This window comes from Myodes glareolus, chromosome 7 (genome assembly GCF_982192425.1).
Source record: "Myodes glareolus chromosome 7, mMyoGla1.1, whole genome shotgun sequence".
Lineage (NCBI taxonomy): Eukaryota > Metazoa > Chordata > Mammalia > Rodentia > Cricetidae > Myodes > Myodes glareolus.
This window is the reverse complement of record NC_142032.1, coordinates 40,307,293-40,328,310: the sequence shown is the minus strand read 5'-3', so window position 1 is coordinate 40,328,310 and position 21,018 is coordinate 40,307,293. Positions and strand designations below refer to the sequence as shown.

At 43.4% G+C, this 21,018-nt stretch overlaps 1 long non-coding RNA gene across 1 annotated transcript in view; it reads left to right on the top strand.

Moving 5' to 3' along the window:
- Positions 1-7,793: 7,793 nt before the first annotated feature.
- Positions 7,794-21,018, top strand: part of LOC125403397 (uncharacterized) — a 29,547-nt gene continuing 16,322 nt past the window's right edge. The window contains exon 1 of the long non-coding RNA XR_015003236.2: positions 7,794-7,975. This is a non-coding gene — a long non-coding RNA (uncharacterized LOC125403397). The remainder of the gene's footprint in view (positions 7,976-21,018) is intronic.

Below are 21,018 nucleotides of genomic sequence, written 5' to 3'. Positions count from 1 at the left end.
TCTTGCTATCTTGCTTCCTCTGCAGCTGGATCACAACTACAGACTACATCTTTCCTATTCCCAGAGTTCTCATTGCCATGTCCCTCCTATACTTCCTGCCTGGCTACTGGCCAACCAGCATTTTATTAAAAATAAGAAAAGTGCTGCTGACTGAGATGATCAAACCTCAGAGGATACTCCAGTCACAACTTGGTCGTAATTCTAAATTTTCTTTAGGTCCCCATAAGATTATCAGCACCCCAATTCAGCAGGAAGTAGCCTGAAAAACTACAACCACATTCAAAAAAATAATGGACTTTGGATATTTTCCTTTGTTTAGAACGTTGGTTGCAAGTTATTATGGATAATGGTTAGGAAAAAAGCTAAACAAAGGATATTAGATTCTGAGTTCTTGTTCTTTAAAAAAAAAAGGGGGGGATTGCTGTGGGACAATGGTTTTACCCTGTAAACATTTGCTTCTTGTATTTGTCTAATAACATGCTGATTGGCCAGTATCCAAACAGGAAGTATAGGTGGGACAACCATGCAAAAAGTAGAGACGGGGTGATGAGAACAGGAGAATTCTGGGAAGATGAAAGCAGTCTGCAGTCATGACCCAGCTTCAGAGGAAGCAAAATGTGATTGCCTCGCCAAAAAAGGTACCAAGCCACGTGGCTAGCATAGACAAGAATGATGGGTTAATATAAGTTATAAGAGTTAATAAATCTGAGCTACTAGGCCAATAAGTTTATACCTAAGAAAAAAAATGCAAGTGACAGGATAAAAGACCATTGTCCCACAGCAAAGTAGGGAGGCAGAGACAGGTTCATCTCTGTGAGTTCAAGACCATCCTGGTCTACAGAGCTAGTTCCAGGACAGTTAGGGATGTTACACAGAGAAACCCTGTCTTGAAAAGAAAGAAAGAAAGAAAGAAAGAAAGAAAGAAAGAAAGAAAGAAAGAAAGAAAGAAAGAGAGAGAGAAAGAAAGAAAGAAAGAAAGAGGAAGAAAATAGAGGAGGGGAAAGAAAAGATAGGAAGGAAGGAGATGAGGGGGTGGGGACAGAAGGAAGGCATTCTCCAGACCAGCTGAAACTAATGACAAGTGAAATCCTATGGCAATCAGAAAGCCATAGGGGGAAATTATTATTATATTGGCAAACATGAAAACAGATGGAAGTACAAATTTGAAGATACCCTGGATTACATATAGAAGTTGTCTTGAAGACATGCTCGTTATTTGTTTTTATATTAACACCGACTGTCAGTCAGAGTCTCTGAATAATAACTTAGTTCATTCTCACAGACACCACAAAGTCACACACTAATTTATTCATTTGATAGAATACACAGATCGAATCTAGATATGCAAACCAAATGAGCCTTAAACTTGAAGTAATCCTCCTGCCCCTGCCCCTAAAGTACAGGAATTAAAGCCACCATGCCCAGCCTCATGTACTTGTGTTAAATTCCTTTAGAGAATTCTAAAGAAGTCTAGTACTGCTTGTTTGGTTTTGGGAAGAGGTCTTGCTATGTAGCCGAAGCCAGCCAAGAACAACCAATCCTACTTCCCCCTTCCAAGTGTTAAGATTGTAGGTATGGGCCACCACGCCCAGCTGCTTTTGGATGCACTATGGACTTCTATTTTTAACCAAGGAGTGATCATGCGCTCTTACCCTCCCATTGTAAAATGCTAGGAAACTTAACAGCATGCAAGATATTGCTCTGTTGCAACAGTATGGCCACAGCACACTCAAGATTTTTATTCTGGATAGAAAATTTGAAGTCAGACCCACAGCTTCCCAGAGTTCCATCTAATGTAGGGTTGCTCGACGAGTCTTGTTAAACCTCGGGTACACAACAAATTTCAGCGTGTCAGTGGAAGTGAACAGGAGACACTGCCCAAAGCAGCTGCCCGCAGTCTGAGGAGACCCTGGTCCTCTAGGGGTTCCACTTAGATGAGTGGGATCCTTGATAGCTCTGCAGAAAAAAAAAAATTCACAATTTATTAGAATGTTAGTTCAACAGATTTAAGCATAAAGGTTAGAAAAAAAACGGTGCTCAGGGGAAGATGAAGACACACCTGAGCTTGTGTTGTTAGGAAATATTTTCCCCTCTTGTTCAGTAAATGACGTCATAGAGTTGCATCAGGATACTTTGGATAGGATTACAAACTGATAACATGAAGCCAGGAGCCACAAGGGCTGCACAAGGGATCAGGACATACTTTAATGGAACATACTGGAAATGGAGCTTTTTCTCATGGGAGTCCCAGAAATTACAAGTCTACAGCCAGGAAAGAAGAAAGACCATATTTGCTCAGAACTCAAGCATGGATCGTTACTATTTTAACATTCTTTCTTTATTTTATTTTAACAGTCTATATAAGAAAATATTTCTCTATGCATAGAATGTTCACAAAAGTGTTGTTAACTGGGTTGGAATTCTTGGCAACCAGTCGGTGGGAAGCTTCCATCAGACTCCAGAATCAGGGGCCTCTTTTCCTTCCTGTGTCTCCATAATTTTCCCTATCTTTTATTACGCCTTGAGATTCCAACCAAAAGACATTTTTTGGTTGTATTTGTAAAACTACAAGGTTGTATCTTTATTTTCTAATTCTGACAACCTTTCTAAGAGGAATATTTGGATTCTGACATAGGGAAAGAAACTCCAAGTGGAATATGCTCATTTCAGTCCACTAGGAAGAACCAGTTTCCTGTTGCTGAAGTAGCTAACATTTTCAGGAGACAATAATGGAGCCGAACAAGCTGCATAGGAAAGAACCCTAGAAATTTTCACGGGGACCTTCTTGATTTCTTGGCTCAATACTACTCTGTATGTATAGCCTGAAATCCCTCAGGGCAAAGGGGAAAGATTGCCAAATTCACGCCTGGCTTGGAGACATTTCAATTCCACCCATCCAGACCTCAGGAATGGCTTTGCTCGTACGGGGGAGAGGGGGATATAGGTACCATAATAGAAACATTGGGTTCAATATTTTTAAACAATCAAAAGTGATCCCCAGGATCGGCAGTGTGACTCAGTGGCAGAGTTCTTGCTCACTCTATGGAAGTCCCTGGACTCAGTCCCCAGCAAAACAAGACAATATTTAACAATGTTTTTAAAAGTCTCAATAAGTCGAGGTCATCTTTGCAGGTAACTCAACTGACTATAGATGGGCCATGGTTGTTCCTGCTACACTGAGACACTGGGGAGGAAGAGCGCGTGAGGCCAGCTTGGCTACACAGAGAAACCCTGCTGAATGTCAGGAATGAAGGGAATTTTAAGGAGAAAACCAAAATTTCAACACTTGACAATATGTCATCCGTAAAGTACAGCATCCAATGAAACTCAGCTTGCAAAAAAAAAAAAAAAAGACAATGAAATGGCTTCTGACCCACATCTGGGAGAAATGATGATACAAGGCCAAAAGCGGCAGATGTAATGGAATCCCTAACCCGGGGTGTTGTAGTGGCTAGTTTTTAAGTCAACTTGACCCAAGTTAGAGCCCTCTGAGAGGAGGAAGTCTCAAATGAGAAAATATTTCTATAAAGGGGCCATAGACATGCCTGTAGGGCAGTGTTTCTCAACCTGTGGATCAGGATTGCGCCCCTTGGGAGGTGGAAAAGCCCTTTCAGAAGGGTCACCTAAGACCATTGAAAAACATAGATATTTACATTACAATTCATAACAGTAGCGAAATTGCAGCTGTGAAGTAGCAATAAAAATAATTTTATGGTTGGAGGTCAGCACAACATGAGGGACTGCATAAGGGTTGCAGAATCAGGAAGGCTGAGAACCAGAACCACTGCTTTGTTACTAGTGTTTGATGTGTAAGAGAGCCAGCTATCGTGGGTGGTGCCACCCCTGGGCTAGTGGTCCTGGGTTGTAGAAGAAAGCAGACTCAGCAAGCCATGAGGAGCCAGTCAGGAAGGAGCACTCCTCCATGGCCTCTGCGTCGGTTCCTTCCTCTAGATCCCTGCCCTGCTTGAGTTCCTGTCCTGACTTCCTTCAAGGATGAGCACTGCTGTGGAGATTTAAACCAAATAAAGCCCTTCCTCTACAAGTTGCTTTTGGTCATAGTGTTTCATCACGGGAGTAGGGACTCTAACTGAAACAGGCATAAAACAGTTACTAGGAGTACACTCAAAGGCTAAAAGTAGCAGGCTCTGTGGACACCTGCCTGCACTCCCTGCCCCTGGGTCATCTGAGCCCTTTCTTATGCAGATCAGAACTACCTGCCCAGGGGTACCACCATCCTCTCATATCAAGCACTAATCACACAAATGTCCTCCACAGAATTTCCTGCAGGGCAGTTTGTTAATTGATGTTCCCCTTACCCAGGTATAGCTAGGTTTGTGTCAAGTCAGCAAAAACAAAAAAGAAACCAGCACACCAGTAAACACCCGATGTCACTGTCTTATTATGAGATGTGACATCTCTGGTGTCAGGGAAGAACTGATGTGTTGATTCATCGTGGGACTAAACAGAATCGGGCCTGCTCAGACACATCTGGGTGAGATGGGCTCCTCGGGTTTTATTGATTTGAATTAACTGCCTGCATTTGCTCCCCACCCCAGAGTAAGTGCTAGGCATAGTCCCAAGAGAATACATTTTCTTTCAGTGCCAAACTTCAACTCAGCCTGCAAGCGAAGGAAGAGGGCGTGCAAGGACAGTTGCTTTCCACTACTGGCGCCATTATCCGTGACATCATATTTCTCACGCACACACAAGTAGCTGTGCACAAGCTGTAGCGTTTCGTAGCAACACTTCTGACAACCAGTAGTCTCTGAAGAAGATGCCAGAACATCAAATGAAACTCCAGTCAAACTGTTTGCTGCGGCCTTAGTAAGGTTCAGGCTAAAGTGTGTCAGAAGGGACTAAAGGCTGCCATAGATTGTCTCCTGGGAACAAAACAGAAAACAACTGAAAATACCCCTGGGATTGTAGCTTGTTCTTAAAATTCCTGTAACCAAGTGGAGTGTGGGTGTGGGGCAGGAAGATACTAAATGTAAAATACGTTCAGACTGGAGAAAAATGTAAAGAGAAAAAAAATGAAGAAAACTCATTAGAGAAGGGGTTGTTTTTTGTGTGTGTGATTTCTGGGTAGGGGAAGAGAAAATGATTGACATATTCTTTTTTTGAAGAAAAAATATTGTTTTTATTTTATGTGTATGAGTATTTTGTCTGCATGTATGTATGTGTACATGTGTGTTGGTGCCCACAGAGGCCAGAAGATACCCTTGAACCAGAGTCACAGTTGGTTTTTCTGGGAACTGAACCAGGTCATCCGCAAGAGCAGCTGGTACTTTTCATTGCTGAGTCTTCTCTCCTTTTTGACATATTGATATATTCGTGCTCAGACAGTTTCCAACGGTATCATTTTATCTCACTGGGATGGAAGGGCAAGGAATAGAGGTCCTTTCCCAGAAGGTTATTCAACACGGAAACAAAAGGTACTTGGAGTTCTTATCTTTGAGTTCAAAGTATTTAGGACTATTCTGAATACTAAGATGAGAATCAAATAGTGAATAGTTGGTTTCTGTGGTCTAAAAGGGAAAGCAATTAAAGAACATGATCCAAAGGCCTGAAAACGTGGAATAAAGCTCTGATTAGTGAGAACAAAGTGATAATAGACTTGTGTACAAAACTACAGCAAATGGTGTTTCCCAACATTCCCATTCCCCTCAAAAGGAGGAATCAGTCTCGCACTTGGCACATAAGTGTCGAAGAAGCAGCAGGCTGTGTTCCCGCCCAGATCCTGGCTAGCTTACCCCCGAAATAATTACACAGAAACTGTATTCTTTTAAACACTGCCTGGCCCATTAGCTCTAGCCTTTTACTGGCTAACTCTCACATCTTGATTAACCCATTTCTATTAATGTGTGTAGCACCACGAGGTGGTGACTTACTGGGAAGATTCTAACCTACGTCCATCTTGGGCCGGAGCTTCATCGTCTGCCTGACTCTGCCTTCTTTCTCTCACAGTTCTGTTCTGTCTACTCCACCTATCTAAATTCTGCCCTATCAAAAAGCCACGGCAGTTTCTTTATTAACCAATGAAAGTAACACACAGACAGATGACCCTCCTACATCACATAAGGGTACAAATATTTGTTAAAAATGGGTGAAAACAACCAGAAGTGTAAATTTTAAAACTATTTAGCCTTGTCAAATATATAGATCTACCACTGAACAAAGTATTTTATTTTAGTTAAAATAGATGGCATTCTCCATCAATCATAAATCTATAGCTGTGACCAGAATAGGATGGGGTCCTTTCACTTTAAAATGCCAGGACAGAAATATAATCAGATTTGTAAAATCAGCTCTTGCCCTAGGTTGGGGGTCTCTCACATAAATCCCTCTCCTCATGTCTCCTTGGTTCTTCTCTGTAAGGAGACTCTGTAATGCCTTCCCATTTGTTCCAAGAACTATAAGGAACAACCAAATAAATGCTTCAATAAGCAAAGCACTTTTCACACGTCATATATACAAGAGAGTTATCTGCATTCGTTGCTAGGCAGAGAAATATTCAAACATCTTGTCGGAGGAATCTCATCCATTCGGGTTATTTGGTTCCACCAGCTGATGGAGGTGCTGGCCCACTTCCAGGTGGAAATGGTGATCTGTGTGGTTATTGTATTTTGTTGAAAATACTTTTGGATGTTACTCTCACTAGAATGTTAATTTAAATAACTTTAAATAATACATACATCAAAACAATGAATTTATTTTTAAACGCCCACATTCTAATTTTGCTGCCAAGCTTCTCAGGGGTGGGTAATGTATGCAGCACGTGGGAACTGAATAGTCAGTCAAGCTGGTAGATTATGGAAACCAAAGGGTTTTTTTTCTTTTCTTTTTTGTTTTTCTTTCTTTTTTTTTTTTTTTCCTCCCCAGGACAGGGTTTCTCTGTAGCTTTGGAGCCTGTCCTGGAACTCGCTGTGCAGACCAGGTGGACCTTGAACTCCCAGAGATCCGCCTGTCTAGATTAAAGGCGTGAGCCACCACAGGCCGGCCAAAGGTTCTTCTTGACTTTCATCTCCTGGGCTGGGGAAAAGATGCAGATGTTAAAAGCACTGGCTGTTCTTCCAGAGGACACGGTTTCAGGTCCCAGCACCCACATGGCAGCTAACAAGTGTCTGTACCCCAACCACTGGGGATCTGATGCCGTCTTCTGGCCTCTGTAAGACACCAGGCACACGTGCGGTGCACAAACATACATGCGGAGAAAATACCCAAACAAAGTTCATCCATACTACCCATACTACCGCCTGGAACCATGAGTCTCGGCGGAGGGTGTCCAGGTTGAATGAAATCCACGGAGCACGAGGTTGAGGTGAAACAGCAGCTTGTATATTTTTCTGCTGGGGCTAGCTTTTATACCATGGCACCAAATGGGGAGGGGGCTGCGAAGGGACTGTCACCTGACCCAAGGAGGGACTCTCACCTGACCCCAGTAGGGGTCAAGGACTGATCACGTGCACTCAAACTTCCTCATCCAACTCCAGGAGCAGAGGGAAGTTATGATTCTTTGCAGATAAGCACCTCAAATAAGGGCAGGGAAATATAACTCGGGATAGCAATTCCCACACCATACTAAGTTCATCTCCCCATGTTGGGATTAAAGCTGTGTGCCACCACCACCTGGCCATAGCTCTGTTTCTTAAAGGTCCTACCACCTCCACAAAGTGGCATAGGGTGGAAACCAAACAACCTTCAATAAACAAGCCTTTGGGGAGCATCCAAGATCCAGACTACGGTAGTGTATAAACGTGCCCAAGTGGGGCGTGAGTGGGCCCTAAGCTGCTATGGCACTATGATGCTGATACTGACCTGTGATGCAATGTTGTCAGGTTTTGTTTGTTTTTAATGTGACTCAGCTAACTTCATGGTTGATTTTGGCGTTCGGCTCCTTTCAAAGAGAAGAGAAAGAGAAAGATTGTTCTTCTGTTTGGGGTTTTGGCTTCTGATTCCTAAATATCTATGTATTTTGGTAAGTTTACGATTACTTTTTCCGTTTTTATTTTTCAGGCAAGATTTCACTGTGTGGGCTAGGCTGTCCTGAAACTCACAACCCTGTAGTTTACATCTCCTAAGAGTCCAAACTGCACCACCACGCCCGGCAGACCAGGGTTTCCTTAAACACCTGCTAAACTAAGCCCAACCGGCGTGAACGTTGTACCTAGTTTATGATCTCACACATTGTAAGGTTCTGTTCATTGTTTTTCCAGCTTATTTTTTTTTTATTGTTCAGATTGGGTAATTTAATTTCTGATGTTCTGTCTTCAGATTCATTGATTTTATTTTCTATGACCTCTACGTCTTGCTCAGGAGCTCACTGAAGGAAGAGGATTTTTTTGTTTGTTTGTTTGCTTGTTTGTTTGTTTTGGTGTTTTGAGATAGGGTTTCTCTGTGTAACAACCCTGACTATCCTGGAACTCTATTTTTTAGAGCAGGCTGGCCTTGAACTCACAGATATCTGCCTCCCTGAGTAGAGAATAAAGGCATAATGATGGAAGTTTTATTCTGATTGTCTATTTTCAATGTCTAGAATTTCTATTTGTATTTTGTTGTTGTTTTGTTGTTTTTCTGTTTTTGTTTGTTTGTTTTGTTTTGAGACAAGTTTTCTCTGTGTAACAGCTCTAGCTGTCCTGGAACTCACTCTGTAGACCAGGATGGCCTTGGATTCAGAGATCCCCCCCCCCCCCCTGCCTCTGCCTCCTGCATGCTGGAATTAAAGACAGGCACCATATCATGTGGCTCTATTTGGCTTTTTAAACTTTTTGATTTTTGTTTATTTTATATGTCTGAATGCTTTACCTTCATGTATGTATGTATGTTCACCATGTGACCGTGTGCATGACCGGTGCCCTCCAAAGACTGAAGGGCATTGGACCCCCTGGAACCGTTGCTACAGATGGCTGTGAGCCACCGTGTGCGTGCTAAGAACCCAGTCTGGGTCCTTTGCAAGAGAAGGAATACTCTTAATTGCTGAACCTTCTCCCTAACCCCTGTTTGGCTTCTTTTCATAGCAACTATTTCTGCCTAAAATTGTTACTTTTTCATTTGCTTTAAGTGGGCTTTGGTTACTTATTGAAAGTATTTTTGTGATGACAACTCTTAAATCCTTGTCCCAGAATTCTAGCCTTTGTATAATCTTGAAACTGGTCTTTGTTAGCTGTCTTTTCTTGTTTTCCTTGTTCTTTGTTTTGCTATTGTTGTCAGTTGGTTTCCGGTGTTTTGTTTTGTTTTGTGTTTTGAGACAGTATTTTGTCTTGTTAGGTAGCTCAGACTGGCCTGAAACTCCTGGTCATTCTTCCTCAGCCTTGCAAGTACTAGGATTACAAGGAAGTGCCACCACGCCTGACTTTTCCTGACTCATGATGTTAGTGACGTCAGCTGTACCTTGAGCACCCTGCTATTATGCTGAGATCCTGGATGAGATTGAGCTCTTCTGTGTTAGCGGGCCGTCCGAGCTAGCACCAGGGCAGGAGGATGGTGACATGTTGTTATTGTCAGGTGATGTGGAAGTACAGTTTGCTTGTTTGGCTTCCTTTGAGGCCCAAAAGCAGAAGAATATCACATTGTTCCTGGGCAGGGTAAATTCAAGTCCCCTCCCTGAGGCCTCTGCCACCAGATTATAGCATAGTACAGTACAGTATGCTCTATTGCTATATACAGTATAATTCCTCTCATTGTGAGAAAACACCCTGACCAAAAGCAACTTGGAGAGGACAGGTTTGATTTCATCTTACAAGGCTCGGGTCATCCTCCATCCTTGAAGGGAGTCAGAGTCGAAACTTGAGACAGAAACTGAAAGAAACGGGGACCATGAAGGAACGTTGCTTATTGGCTCGCTCTCCATGGCTTGCTTAGGACCACCTGCCCAGAGGTGGAATCACCCACAGTGGGCTGAGCCCTTCTACATCAATCATTAATCAAGAAAATATCAGCCAGATTCGCCTACAGACGATCTGTCAAAAGACAGTTTCTCAGTTGAGGTTCCTCTTCCCGGACAACTCCAGTTTGTGTCAGATTGGCAGAAATGACAACAACCAGGGCATTTAAATAGGATTTACTAGCTTTCCGCCTGTCGCCTCTGATACCACCCCATGGGGAACAGCACCTAATCAATGCTGGCCCCCCACAAATTAACTAACATCTGCGGGGGTGGGGGGTTGCAGGAGGCTCATTTCTGCCAAGTGCCTATAAAAGCCCTGACTCGCCCCTGGATTTTCCTTTGTGGCAGCTGGGCAGGAACATGAATTTAGGTTCTTCGCTCTGCTTTGCTGTTGTGGTTAGCGACAGGGCACATTTAACTAGCTAGAGTAGGCAGCAGTTCACACTGAGCTGGTCTGCAAGGCCACCCCGTTCCTTGTCCTGCAGCTAAAGAGAACTGGCTTTTCTGAGGGGTGTTTGAACCTGCCAGCATGCTTACACTGCCTGCTTCCTAACACCCCTCTAGATTTTATAGGAGGGGAGGGGGGCTCCAGACCACGGTGCTCCTTTAGTTAAATTCATCTTTTCTCTAGCACCGTTTTACACAAAATGACCAGGAGACTCAGGAAGATGTATGTCTACTCCTTTGTGGCTTGGAACCAGAAGTGCTGTTCAATTAGGATGATTTTTGCCATCATTTTCCTTTCCTTTCTCTGCCCCACCCCCAACTCCATGCTAGCTTGGTTTGTTTGTTTGTTTGTTGTTTTCCATTCTCACTGTTGCTTCACCACGAAGCAGCAATTCCTAGGGCAACAGCAGATACTGAAGCCATATTCTTTTTATATCTACCACGCACAACCCTCAAGTTCAGTCCACCAAGACTGGGTAAAGGATTCTCCATCTAACCCGATTCTCCATCATGATGGCTTTGCTAACTTTCAAGGTTTGTTTGAACCTGACACTCGAGCCCTTGCAAATGAATTGAGGGCTAGGGTAAGGGAAAAGGCCTGCCACCTCTGCATTTTTTCAAATGTACTCTGGGACAAGCAACACAGGCACTTTTTGGCCTGTAACTCTCTTCTGCTGACCCAGGGTTCCAACAGCAGTCGGGACTGCCACTTACAGGGGCACAGTTTGTGCATTGCACAAAGGCATCCAGCCAGTAGGACAAAAGGGAGCTAAGATTCGGCCCGTGTTCTGCTTGCCAAGTCATGTACCCAGAGGACTGCATCACCCAGAGGGGGTGCCTCTTTCAGATCTGCACAAAGGCTCCCTATAAGGGATCAGCTGGGCCCTGAACCTAACAATAGCAGTATTGCAGCATCTCAAAGGAAACATTCTCTTGCATTCCATAAACTCATTATGCCTGAATATTCAATTGATACTCATACATAATTTATGTCGTCGTGTCAAAATCATTTGTTTTTGGAGTGTTCAGGCCCACTAAAGTGGGTTCCAAATCATCAGAAGTAGAGCACATTGCAAACTGTAGCCACAATCAAAATGACTTTTTAAGGGGATTTCCCATTGTCCTCCTGGGATGACACCTTCCCATCTATCAACAGCTGGGTAGATACCGATGGGCTTTCTGATTCATTCAGCGCTCTCCCCAGTGACTGTAAACACATCCGCTTCATCACACAGACTCAGTACATTTCAGTAAGTCCTTACAAGGCAAGCGAAAGTCTCTGCTGTGTGGGATGACTTTCAGCATCACTGATGAAATCTGGGTACTTAAGCGAAATAGTTGTGAGAAGACATCAATCTAAACGCATAACAGCGTCGTCATTCGATCAAACAACGGGAGAACTGCAAGGCAGCCAAGTTTCCCATACAGGACAGACTCAAACGGAATGGTTATGAAGATCCCTCTGCTGTTGTCTAGAAAGGTCAACCAAAGTCCGTGTTAACCAATCAGTTATTTTTCCTTTTGTTATGAGGAAAGTAACTTTAAAGTGTCCCCTGCAGTTTGTTTTGAGGCAGGGTCTTGGCATTCATCCCAGGCTGGATTCAAACGTAGACACGGAATCCCTCCTGCTTCAGTCTCCCCAGGGCCAGGGCTGCATGGAGCCAGGACCACAGCCCTTCCCCTGGATGTAGCCACTTTTCGCTCTGTCTCGGCTTTCTTCAACCTCCTTTGCTCTTCCCCCTTTATTGAAAGCAGTATCAAACAATTCTAGAATAAAAGTAGCCCCAGTGGAGACCTGAAGCCTTAAAGCTAAGTGGTTGTAATTTCATACTTTGATTCTACTGACGATGTTTCCCAACATTGCATAAGGAGTGGCTTTGTTTGTCTGTTTTGAGACAGAGCCTTACTACATGGCTCTGAAAGTTCTAGAACTCTATGTAGACCATACTGGCCTCAAACTCATAGCGATCCACTTGCTTTTGCCTTCTGAGTACTGGGATTAAAGGTGTGTGCCATCACGCCTAGATGCTTTGTGTTTTGAGGGTTCTTTTTTCTAGATGTATTTATTTATTTCTATGTGTACTCATGTGTGCTTGTGAGAGTCTATGTGCGTCACGGGTCTGTGGAAACCTAGGAAGACCAGAAGCCAGCATCTGTGTGATGATAAATGCAAAGGAAAAGCACAGTGGGTATCTTTGGCTCGGCCCTGCCCTGGCAGGCCACCAAGCAAACACGCCACATGCAACAGAGTTAGTGCAAGAGGTTTATTGGGGGAGGGGGTGAGCCAAAGGCTGTGTTGGGGGCGGGGACATGAGAGGGGTAGACACACAGACAAAGGAGGAAGAGAAGCAAAGAGAGCAAGCTGTGCCTGGCAGGCAGGTTTGTTTTGTTGTTGTTGTTGTTTTTAATTTTTGGTTTTTTGAAACAGGATTTCTCTGTGTAACAGTCCTGGCTGTCCTGGAACTCCCTTGGTAGACCAGGCTGGCCTTAAACTCAGTGATCTGCCTGCCTCTACCTCTCAAGTGCTGGGATTAAAGGCGTGCCCCACTATCACCCTGCAGCAGACACCTTTAAGGGATATACATGTAGCATAGCCGACAGTGGAAAGGCCACCTGGCAGCAGGTGATGATGGAACTTAACTGCTTTGGCAGAGGCAGGCTGCAGCCACAGCAGAAACCAGAAACCAGATCCTCTGAAACTGGAGCTACAGAAGGGAACCAGCCATCACATGCTCAACCTAGGTCCCCTGCAAAGCAGTAAGCATTCTTAACCACCGAGCAGTCTTGCTAGCCCCATTTTGTTAGTTTTGGTTTTGGATACCGTCATGCTGTGTTGCCCAGGCTGGCCTGAAACGCTGGTTTCTCTTGCCTCAGCCTCCCTAGTGCTGGGATGACAGAGAAGCCCCGCTGTGCCAAAATGGATGACTGATTGCTTAACTACCTTGTTTTTTTGAGATACTTCATTTCGCAACCCACACTGGATTGAAACTTTTCATTTTCCTGCCTCAGTCTCCTGGGTCCTGGGATTCCATGGCCTGGCTCAAGAATGGTCACTTTGAAAGGTGGATTAAATCAATTTGACTAAAATGGCCTTCGACAGGCTTGTCATAGTCTCCATTTCTATACTGCTGCAGAAGTCAGTTTTCAGTACTCAAATGTTTAACCTTGAAGCATCATTAATTAATTAACTAATTAGTTTCCCAATGTAAGGGATGAAAATAAAACAAAACAGATCTCATTTGAGGGAAGAGAAACAAAAACAGAAAAATAATTAACCAGGCTCTGGAAAGTTAAGGATGTTGCTTATTGGTGGATCACTTGCCAGTGAGCCCCGTGTTCAATTCCCCACAACAGAAAAGAAAAACAGCGGGTTGTGGCAGAGACAGAACACAGTGGCACAGCGCCTGTTTGGCATTCCCAGTATTCCCTTACCGGCACCTGTGTAAAAGGCCGAGTTCCAGTACGCACTTTGCTGTGTATCACAAGGGCTTGGCTGTGAAAGATACCTGGGCTGTTTCCATATCTGAAAATAAAGACGCTAAATGAGATGTTCCATTAATTAGATGTTTAGAATCTCGAGCCTTGGTGTCAAATAGTTTTTGCAGTGTATTTCAGCAGCCTCAGATCTTCAGACGCAATGATTTCTAATTTCTAGATGAAGAAAACAGGACCCAAATTAATAATTTGCCTACAACCTCAAGGTCAGCCTATGGGTTACCTGATTCTGTTCTCAGATCTATTCTGTGACAGGAAAGTCCATGCTTCTCCAGTGAAACCATCCCCTCTCAACAGGCCTAATAAAGAAAAAAAAACAAAAACAAAAAAACCAAAAACCTCCCTATGGCAAAGATGAGCACGTGGCTTCTGCAACTGGAACACGAACTGCATGGGCTAGAACTGAGCTTTGGCTCAGCGGCAGCTAGTGTTGATGAGACGCTGAATTAGATCTCTAGAACCAGAAAAGAGAACAACAAAGATAAAAACCTCCTGTACCATAGACCCCAGCTTCTTAAACTGTGGGTCGTGACCCCACATGGCGTTGTGTAATTGAACGTAGGGTTGCAGAAACCTTGGCAACGGTGAAAGATTTTGCAATGTCAGAAATGGCTTCAAACCCAAATATGTAACGAATCTGAGGTGCTTCTGGCCTTGTTTGCCCACGTTGTATCACGTGACTTCACTGGCGTCTTTTCCTGATCAGGTAGCACATGCGCTTTGCATTGTGCGTGCCATCCTGCACCGAGGCGGCGCCGAGCTCTTCCTGAAGCCCGTCAGCTTGGCTTGAGAAGACGATATGTTAGGAAGAGCGGTATTTGGACTGTTCATACGGTTTCCCACGCTTAAAGAAACATGATGGCGTAATTATAGAAAAACAAAGTACTTAATCCTTTACTATCAATAGGCAGCATGTGTGAGATTAGCTTGCCTTCGGGTTGTATTTTGTTGGGATGCTGCTGGAGCTGCTGACCAGAGTGTCACAAAAAAGACACCAAATACATTTTGCTTGGGATTAGGGCAAAATTTTCAACAGTGGCTACAATGGCACCAAACACACTTCTGCCATTTTGTGTTTTGTGTTTGCGTGAAGTGCGGTTTTTCAGCCTTGACGATCAATAAAGTGAAAAATATGGGCCAGCTATGGAAAACACTGGTATTACTCTACACCCTGCGGTGCCAAATGCTGCCATGAGTTATTTTTTATATAGAAATAACCAAACACATCCAGCTCATTACCATGCGAATTTGATTCCATCTTTAAAACAAGGTAAAACTATGTGCATACCAAAGAATTTCTTTAATATAAATTTCTCATGACCCTCATCAATATACACATTGGAAACACTAGCTGGACTTAATGAATTATCCAAAAAAGAAAAAGGAAAGAATAGGTCTTGAAACTGAAGGGAGTTGTGAATATGACTGTGTTTCATTCTATGAAATTCTCAAGAATACAGAAAAAAATTAATATATGATCTAAATAACTTTATGATTTGTCAACAGGAAGCATTTGATTTACATAACTATTTCATATACTGTATACCCATGGTCATTTAAAATTCTCAGGCAAAAAGGACTGCCACATTGAATGAACGAAAGGTCACTTAAGAATAGGCCCGTCACTGGCCACCACTGATCTGACAGACTGACAGACACCTAGGCGTGTGGCCAGCATCTGAGAAGGCACCTGTGAAGCACTGACTGCTGACCAGGCCACAGAGGGAGGCCCTGAGAGGAAAAGAGGAATGTCTGCACCACAGACTTCTGGGAGCCAGGGAAGGAACACCCAGAGACTCAGGCTTGAGATGGATTCCAGCAAAGTCAGAAACAGGCTGTAAACAAGGAGCCCTGGAAAGAAGCTGTCTCTACAAAGGCCGATAGACTGATTAAAACTTCAAGGAGTGTGGAGAGAGTTTGGAACGCTGCGGGTCTAGGGGCTAATTACACTTTTTCTTGGTCTAAGAGCTGTTCCTTGCCCACCTCTGTGTTGGACCTAAAGCCCTGATAAGCAGATTAAACCCTTTGGAATGTACTAACAAACCCTTTTCTCTACAAATCAAAGGGCTAAGATAGCATCTGAGGGCTGTAGCTGAGAAGCCCCACTGAGCTCTAACTACATACTCAGGGTTTCCACCAAAGCATTGGAAAAGTTCCTTGATTTATAGCTTTGTTTTGTGGCTCTAAAAACTTCATGAAACTACTTCCACATTGGAACATGGTATTGGGGGCGGGACAACTAAATCTATGTTCCTGGGACGCAGTCACTTAAAATTGGCTCCAGAATAAACTAGCTCTTACTGCCTTTGAAATGAGAGCTGGGTTTCTGTGTTGACGAGGCCAGATTGATTTGGTACCCTTCACTCTCTCAGATTTATTCTTCCTTTGATTAATAACCCAATGCCATCTAGCAGGCCAGTTCTAGGCTGTTCTGTCCCCTTCCCCACCCCACTTTACTCCCCCTCCACACTCTTTCCCTATCCATTTCCATTTCCCAAATCCCCAGGCTAACCAGGTGATGGGTCTTTCTGTTTTCGCCTCCTGAAAGCTGGGAATGGCTTTCACCATTGATAGCACTTTTACATTACTCTCCCTTTCTGACAACCTTTTACCCAGACTGCCAAACCACCGTTTCCTTTCTTCTAAATGTATGTCCCTCTTCCAGGCTTTTCCCCCATCAGGTCAGTACTGGTCACTAGTCTTACTCTGAGTTCCGAGGTATTTTTGTTGTTGTTGTTTATTTTTCCACTTTTCCTTTCCACTCAGACCCACAGCAACTAATATATTAATGTGCATGCTACTCTCTGCACCCCTTTAGTTCCCGAAATAACAGTGCTTTGGGGTGGTTAATTTTTGACTATTATTGTACTTTCATTGTGGAGATACCCTGTAATAGTCATGTATGTAGATGATATTCTAATTCCAAGAAATACTTGGGATTGAGCCTTGCTCCCCAACTGCCACTATAGCAGTGGGAAACAGCATCTCAACACTACAACAACGTAGTTCCTCTTCAACATTGAAAATATCGCATCTGAAAGACTAAGACTGACTTAAAAATATTTAAAAATAAATGAATCCAGGGGTTGAGGTGATGGTGGAGTGCTTGTGACAGTCATAAGGACAGTCATTCTGAACCCTAAATCCATGTTAAAAATCCAGGCATGGCAGCACATGTACCCAGAACTGGGGAGGTGAAGACAAAAGAATTCCTAGGACTTGTACTCTGTCTCAAAAAAAATCAAGGAAGAGGTGCCCTGGGACAACTGCATCTCCTCATGTGCATCCCTGACATGATGGTGAAGGCTGAAGTGAACGGATGTGGCTACTCTGACCTATAAGAATTAAATCAAGGGGCTGGAGAAATGGCTCAGAGGTTAAGAGGTTAAGCCTGCTCTTCCAAAGGTCCACATGGTGGCTCACAACCATCTGTAATGGGGTCTGGTGCCCTCTTCTGGCCTGCAGGCATACACACAGACAGAATAGTGTATACATAATAAACAAACAAACAAACAAACAAACAAATATTTAAAAAAATTAAGTCAAGCCAGGCAATGGTGGTGCGTGCCTTTTTAAAAAAATGCTGCAAGATCCCCCACAGAGCAGCCCCGAGCCCAGTGGGTCCTGAGCTGCTCATGGCGGGTCCCAGGAGAGCGGCAGGGCAGACTGGTCCCACCACGCAGTGAGCAGGTGTGAGCAGGCAGCAGGTAGAAGACACATGGGCAGACACATTGTACAGAATAGAATTGGATATTTATTACTTAAAGGAGAGAGAAAGAGAGAGAAGAAGAGGAGAGAGAGAGAAGGGCCAGAGAGAAAGACATGCGCGTGCAGGCCAAGAGGAGACAGTCAGAGTGAATCCAAGATGGTGGGGTGGGGTGTGTGTGTGTGTGTGTGTGTGTGTCCGTCCGCTGGGAGTGTGTGTGGCTTGCCCCTTAAAGGGCCAAAAGAATAACACCTTTAATCCCAGCACTTGGGGGGGCAGAGGCAGACATATCTCTGTGAATTTGAGGCCAACCTGATCTGCAGAGCTAATTTTAGGACAGTTAAGGCCATTACATGAAGAAACCCTGTCTTGAAACCCTCCCCAAAATTAAATCAAGATAATATAATTTAAAAACATCTTTTTAAAATACAACAAATTTTCAGATTGAAGCAATAATTTTTAAAATTTCTCAAACAAAAACTATCCAAGTCAATATAGATTTACTACTGAATTCTATAAGAAAGCAGAACTAACAGCAAACTTCCAAATATTTCATGAAATAGCAAAGGAAAAAATACTGCCAAATCCTTCTTACAAAGTCAGCATCACTCTGGTACATAAACCTGATAAACACACACAAAGATAAGATAAATTCACTAATAAACATGCAAACAAACATTCTTAATAAAATATTTAAAAAACCGGGGCTGGAGAGATGGCTGAGTGGTTAAGAGCAGTGATTGCTATTTCAGAGGTCCTGACTTAAATTTCCAGCAACCGCATGGTAGCTCACAACCATCCATAATGGGCTCTGGTGCCCTCTTCTGGTGTGCAGGCATACATGCAGACAGAATACTACATACATAATAAATAAATAAATCTTTTTAAAAAATTGTAAAAAGACAGGAGCAGGACTGAGCCAGTATACTAAACCAGAGCAGGCCTGAGGCAGCCAACTCCACAGGAGCAGAACTGAGTCAGCGACCTGGGCTGGAGCAAGCCTGGGACAGTGAACTCCATAGGAACAGGAGCAGATCCATACCAGGGACATTTGCAGAAGCAAGACTGGGCCAGTGACCTATGCCAGAGCAGGCATGAGGTGATGTGCTCCATGGGAGCTGGACTGAGCTGGCAACCTAGGCCTGAGATGGTGAGCTCCATGGGAGTGGGAGTGGATCCAGACCAGGAACATTTACGGAAACAGAAATGAGCCTGTGATCTAGGTCAGAGCATACCTGAGACAACCAACTCCATAGGAACAGGTACAGGGGAGCAACCGCTGAGGGAGTGGGCTGAAGCCAGAAACCAGAAACCTCTGCAGGTTCAGGCATGAGTATGGGACCTACAAGGGTGTAGGCAGAAAACAGAAACTTCTGTGGGTCCTGGCCTGAGCCTGGGACCTTCAAGGGAGTAGACTTGAGCCAGAACCCCTGCAGGTCCCTGAGTCTGGGACCTCCGAGGAGCTAGGCCTGAGCCAGGACCTCTGAGAATCAGGACATGAATCTAGGACCTCCAAGGGAGTGGCCTGGAACCAGAGACTTCTGTAGGTCCAGGCATGTATCTGGGATATCTGAAGGAGTAGGCCTGAGCAAGGACCTCTGTGAGATCAGCCCCAAGCCAGGGACCTCTGCGGGGGCAGATCCAGACCAGGAACATTTACAATAACAGTTATGAGCCAGCAACCTAGGCCAATACAGGCCTGAGACAGCAAACTCCAAGGGAGCAGAGCAGAGTGCTGAGTGACCTCCAGGAAAAGAGAGTGACCAACGGGGTGACTGGAATTGTGGCACTGACTGCATCACAAGGAGCAACCATCTGAGCCTTGGATCCACTGGCACCTGTAAGATTGATCACCAGTCATTACCACCCCAACTACACCAATTAGAGGAAAAGATGGGTAGACAAGGTAAGAACACACACAACACCACAAAGAGCAACACAACACCAGTAAAATCTAGTGACCCTACAATAGCAAGACTTGAACAACCAAATATAGATGAAACAGAAGAAAATGTCCTAAAAAATAACTTCAGGAGAATGTTTGAGGCCCTTAAAGAAAAAAAAAGAAATTCCCCCAAAGAAATGGAGGAAAAGACAAACAAAAAATTGGAAGACATCAACAAATCCCTTTTAAAAAGAAAGAAAGAAAGAAAAAGCAATGAAACATATAAAAGAAACTATTGAAGACTTGAAAACTGAAATAGAGACAATAAAGAAAACACAAGCTGAGGGAAATATAGAAAAAGAAATCATGGGAAAACAACCAGGAACCACAAATGCAAGCATAAACAGCAGAATGCAAGAGATGGAAGAGAGAATCTTAAGTGCTGAAGATACAGTAGAGGAAATAGACTCATCAGTCAAAGAAAACATTAAACTAGCAAAAGCTTAACACAAAATACCAGGAAATATGGGACACAAGGAAAAGACTAAATCTAAGAATAACAGGTATAGAATAAGGAGATGTTCAACTCAAAAGCCCAGAAAATATATTTAACAAAATAATAGAAGAAAACTTTTCTAACCTAAAGAAAGATATGCCTATGAAGATGTTAGAATCTTAGAATCTTAGAACACCAAATAAATCAGATCCAAAAAAAGCCCCCTCGCCAAATAATAATCAAAACACTAAACATATAGAATAAAGAAAGAATATTAAGAGCTGCAAAGGAAAAAGGTGAAGTAAAATATAAAGGCAGACCTATCAGAAATACACCTGACTTCTTAATGGAAACAATGAAAACCAGAAGGTCCTGGTCAAGTGTTATGCAGACATTAAGTGACCACAGATGCCAGCCCAGACTACTATACCCAGCAAAATTTCAATCACCATAGAAAGACAAAAACAAGATATTCTGTGAAAAAAACAGATTTAACCAATACCTGTAGTAGGGAACTGCGGGCAGGCCTGCTTTTCATCCCGCCCGGTTCCCGCACAGCTAGCTTAGCCCCAGAAATAACAACACACAAATTGTATTCATTTAAACACTGCCTGGCCCATTATCTCTAGAGAGTTAGTTACTGGCTAACTCTCACATCTTGATTAACCCATTTCTAATAATCTGTGTAGCACCACGAGGTGGTGGCTTACTGGAAAAGATTCAGCATGTCTGACCTGGTGCCTGGCTCCATGGCATCTGCCTCATTTCCCTTCTTCCCAGCATTGTGTTCTGTCTAGTCCACCCACCTAAGGGCTGGCCTATCAAAAAGGCCAAGGCATTCTCTTTATTAACCAATGAAAGTAACAATAGATAGAAGACCCTTCCACATCAAATACCTAGCCAAAAACTCAGCCCTACACACAGTAATAGAAGGAAAATTCCAACCTAAGGAAGTTGGCTACATCAACAAAAACACAGACAATAGATGATCTCACAGCTACAAATCCCAAAGAAGGGAAATACACACAAAATAACATTGCCAACAATGAAAACTAAATTAATAGCAGATAGCAATCACTGGTCGTTAATATTCCTTAATATAAATG